The following is a 4,772-nucleotide window of genomic DNA, read 5'->3' on the forward strand; positions in this document are numbered from 1 at the left end:
GGCAGTCAGGTCTGGGGAGAACCAAGGGCTATATCTGTTCCTGGTTCTAAATTTCTTGAATGGGGCATGTTTATTTAGGATGGTTAGGAAGGCATTTTTAAAAAATATCCAGGCATCCTCTACTGACGGGATGAGATCAATATCCTTCCAGGATACCCCGGCCAGGTCGATTAGAAAGGCCTGCTCGCAGAAGTGTTTCAGGGAGCGTTTTACAGTGATGAGTGGAGGTCGTTTGACCGCTGACCCATTACGGATGCAGGCAATGAGGCAGTGATCGCTGAGATCTTGGTTGAAGACAGCAGAGGTGTATTTAGAGGGGAAGTTGGTTAGGATGATATCTATGAGGGTGCCCGTGTTTAAGGTTTTGGGGAGGTACCTGGTAGGTTCATTGATAATTTGTGTGAGATTGAGGGCATCAAGTTTAGATTGTAGGATGGCTGGGGTGTTAAGCATGTTCCAGTTTAGGTCGCCTAGCAGCACGAACTCTGAAGATAGATGGGGGGCAATCAGTTCACATATGGTGTCCAGAGCACAGCTGGGGGCAGAGGGTGGTCTATAGCAGGCGGCAACGGTGAGAGACTTGTTTTTAGAGAGGTGGATTTTTAAAAGTAGAAGTTCAAATTGTTTGGGTACAGACCTGGATAGTAGGACAGAACTCTGCAGGCTATCTTTGCAGTAGATTGCAACACCGCCCCGCCCCCTTTGGCAGTTCTATCTTGTCTGAAAATGTTGTAGTTTGGAATTAAAATGTCTGAGTTTTTGGTGGTCTTCCTAAGCCAGGATTCAGACACAGCTAGAACATCCGGGTTGGCAGAGTGTGCTAAAGCAGTGAATAGAACAAACTTAGGGAGGAGGCTTCTAATGTTAACATGCATGAACCAAGGCTATTACGGTTACAGAAGTCGTCAAAAGAGAGCGCCTGGGGAATAGGAGTGGAGCTAGGCACTGCAGGGCCTGGATTCACCTCTACATCGCCAGAGGAACATAGGAGGAGTAGAATAAGGGTACGGCTAAAAGCTATGAGAATTGGTCGTCTAGAACGTCTGGAACATAGAGTAAAAGGAGGTTTCTGGGGGCGATAAAATAGCATCAAGGTATAATGTACAGACAAATGTATGGTAGGATGTGAATACAGTGGAGGTAAACCTAGGTATTGAGTGATGAAGAGAGAGATATTGTCTCTAGAAACATCGTTGAAACCAGGAGATGTCATTGCATGTGTGGGTGGTGGAACTAATAGGTTGGATAAGGTATAGTGAGCAGGACTAGAGGCTCTACAGTGAAATAAGCCAATAAACACTAACCAGAACAGAAATGGACAAGACATATTGACATTAAGGAGAGGCATGCTTAGTCGAGTGATCAAAAGGGTCCGGTGAGTGGAGAGGTTGGTTGGTGATTTAGACAGCTAGCCAGGGCATCGGTAGCAAGCTAGCATAGGATGGAGGTCTGTTGTTAGCTACCTCTTGCGTTCCGTCAGTAGATTAGTGGGGTTCCGTGTGGTAGAGGGGATTAATCCAAATCACACAACAACAACAAAAATAAAAACAATAGATATAGTTATAGAGGCCCAAGAAGAAAACATATAATAATAATAAATATGAAAAATATATTATAAAAAAATAAAAAAAACCTCCAACAACTCCTTCCTGTTTCTGTTAGGGAAGATTTCCTGCAGTTTGTCCAGTCTCTCTTCCAGCGCCTTGTCAACTTGGTCTTCCTTATCATATTGCTCAGTCATCTCTCTTACCTCTAGCTTCACTGGTTCCCTGAAAGAACTACAAGATTAGACTGGCATGTTAAGCAACACTTCATGGAATTAGTTATAACGTTACCTTGACGCAAGTCATGGGGGAAATATAGGCTAGGCCTAGATATTTCATCTCAACGCGGCTGTACTTACTTCACCACTTTCGTTAATTTATCCCTCCTCGAATCACTTGCCAAATCGTCATCAGGGTCACTGATGACATCTTCAAACACTACTCCTCGCCCAGGTTTTCCAAGGTTGGCTATAGGTGTTGTTACTCGTGCTGTATGGGCCATAGAAATATGGGCAAAGACAGTTTAGCAATCACATGCAATTAAAGCGAGGGCACATATTGTAGTTATGCGATTGTTGCTAGCTACCAGTTCAACACCCAAAACACAATTTGGTTGACCAACCAACTAGCTTTCTATTTAGCTAGCTAACGTTAATGTTAGCTGTCGCCCAGAGAAAACGACTGATAAAGCTAGCTAACGTTAGCTAGCGACTAAGGTATAGCTAAATGTCAACAGTATAGTGTTAGCAAATATTATGATTAGGGTTAGCTAGCTAAGCCAAATAGGTATACTGTAGGTCTTGCTCTTGCCGGTGAACGAGAGTTACATATATCAGGTTATAAGCCATTAAGCGATGTGCCAGATAGCGGTCTAGCTAGCTACATAATGGCTGACTACTGTTAGCTTAGCAAGCAAATCATACCTGGTTTATTCTCCTTTTCTGACTCTGGACTTACGGAACCGGTGTATTTGTCCTGGTTTGACGTCGTTTTATTATTGTCAAAACGAAACCGGTCCAAATTAAATAAACTCATTTTCAAAACGACAAGTATTAAAACGTTACACAACTAGCTAGCAAGCAATAGAGGTGAGCTCTTTGTCTCCGTACAAAAGATTGCTTATTCTGGCTACGATTAACCAATGAATTGGTGCCAATAACGCTACAGTAGCTAGCAAGCTAGCCACGAAACGTTCCACCTTTGAATGCGGGACTTTCAAGTTGTCAGAACTCAAACTATCCAACGATAAACTCATCAATCATACAATCCAACATACGTTCATTATTTTTTAGATATATGGCTAGCTAAACGTTAACACTAACTATAAAACATCTTGTACTGTGAGAATCCATTTACTTTCCCGCGAACTCATTCTGCCTCGAATGACTATAAGGACGCTTTCGATTGGACAAGATTTCTCCACGGTAAGTGCAATGGACCAATAGCAAAACCACACACTAAAGCAGAGAACCGACCGGCTTTTCACATCCGGCACCAGTATGTAACCATATACATGTTGTTGTAACGTAAGCTAACATGCAGCTTGTTACATTTTAACGAATACATTTGTGTAGCCAGAAACTTTGTATATGTTTTATGTATTCCAGCACAACATAAATGAATTGCAGTTTATAGTCAAACGTTTTTCATGATTATGGTATTCTGTCTTGGTTATTTCAATATTTGCTCATTTCCTTAAGGTTTCAATCTGATTCATAATAGTAATTACATAATAAGAAATGAATTATATTGTTGTAACAGGATAAAATTATAAAATAAGATTATCGATTAAATAAACAATGATCTTTGCAGGCCAGCCGGTAAGGTTTGAAGCTGTGGTTAGAGGTGTATGCGATACGAATGTCCACTAGGTGACACTATAACAGAGCTGCTATTTCATCCACCCTCATACATGTCGTGTCCACAGGGGGGAAACACATACAAATACTCTCTTCTGGGGCTGGAGCTGAGGATGGAGCTGGGTGGTGTGTAGTGGCTGGGTGGTGAGTAATGGCTGGGGTTGGAGCTGGGTAGTGAGTAGGGGCTGGGTAGTGAGTAGAGGTTGGAGCTGGGCAGTGAGTAGGGGCTGAAGCTGGGTAGTGAGTATGGGCTGGAACTGGGTAGTGAGTAGGGGCTGGGGATGGAGCTGGATAGTGAGTAGGGGCTGTGGATGGAGCTGGGTAGTGAGTAGGGGCTGGGTAGTAGGAGCTGGGGATGGAACTGGGTAGTGAGTAGGGGCTGGGTAGTGAGTAGGGGCTGGGTAGTAGGAGCTGGGGATGGAACTGGGTAGTGAGTAGGGGCTGGGTAGTGAGTAGGGGCTGGGTAGTAGGAGCTGGGAATGGAACTGGGTAGTGAGTAGGGGCTGTGGATGGAGCTGGGTAGTGAGTAGGGGCTGGGGATGGAGCTGGGTAGTGAGTAGGGGCTGTGGATGGAGCTGGGTAGTGAGTAGGGGCTGTGGATGGAGCTGGGTAGTGAGTAGGGGCTGGGGATGGAGCTGGATAGTGAGTAGGGCCTGTGGATGGAGCTGGGTAGTGAGTAGGGGCTGGGGATGGAGCTGGGTAGTGAGTAGGGGCTGTGGATGGAGCTGGGTAGTGAGTAGGGGCTGGGGATGGAGCTGGGTAGTGAGTAGGGGATGGAGCTGGATAGTGAGTAGGGGCTGTGGATGGAGCTGGATAGTGAGTAGGGGCTGTGGATGGAGCTGGATAGTGAGTAGGGGCTGTGGATGGAGCTGGATAGTGAGTAGGGGCTGGGGATGGAGCTGGATAGTGAGTAGGGGCTGGGGATGGAGCTGGGTAGTGAGTAGGGGCTGGGTAGTAGGAGCTGGGGATGGAACTGGATAGTCAGTAGGGGCTGGGGATGGAGCTGGGTAGTGAGTAGGGGCTGGGTAGTAGGAGCTGGGGATGGAACTGGGTAGTGAGTAGGGGCTGGGGATGGAGCTGGATAGTGAGTAGGGGCTGGGGATGGAGCTGGGTAGTGAGTAGGGGCTGGGTAGTAGGAGCTGGGGATGGAACTGGGTAGTGAGTAGGGGCTGTGGATGGAGCTGGGTAGTGAGTAGGGGATGGGGATGGAGCTGGGTAGTGAGTAGGAGATGGAACTGGATAGTGAGTAGGGGCTGTGGATGGAGCTGGGTAGTGAGTAGGGGATGGGGATGGAGCTGGGTAGTGAGTAGGGGATGGAACTGGATAGTGAGTAGGGGCTGGAGCTGGGGCTGGGGCTGGATAGTGAGTA

The 4,772-nt window shown here is 46.4% G+C and overlaps 1 long non-coding RNA gene across 1 annotated transcript; it reads right to left on the minus strand.

The window, feature by feature from the left end:
* Positions 1 to 1,637: 1,637 nt before the first annotated feature.
* Positions 1,638 to 2,949, minus strand: LOC116363779 (uncharacterized). The gene is made up of 3 exons (XR_004207888.1): positions 2,468 to 2,949; positions 1,904 to 2,033; positions 1,638 to 1,769 (listed from the first exon to the last, which is right to left on the minus strand). It is a non-coding gene; the product is annotated as an uncharacterized LOC116363779 (long non-coding RNA).
* Between the last annotated feature and the right edge of the window lie 1,823 nt (positions 2,950 to 4,772).

The sequence above is a fragment of the Oncorhynchus kisutch genome, linkage group LG3, assembly GCF_002021735.2.
Source record: "Oncorhynchus kisutch isolate 150728-3 linkage group LG3, Okis_V2, whole genome shotgun sequence".
Taxonomy (NCBI): Eukaryota; Metazoa; Chordata; class Actinopteri; order Salmoniformes; family Salmonidae; genus Oncorhynchus; species Oncorhynchus kisutch.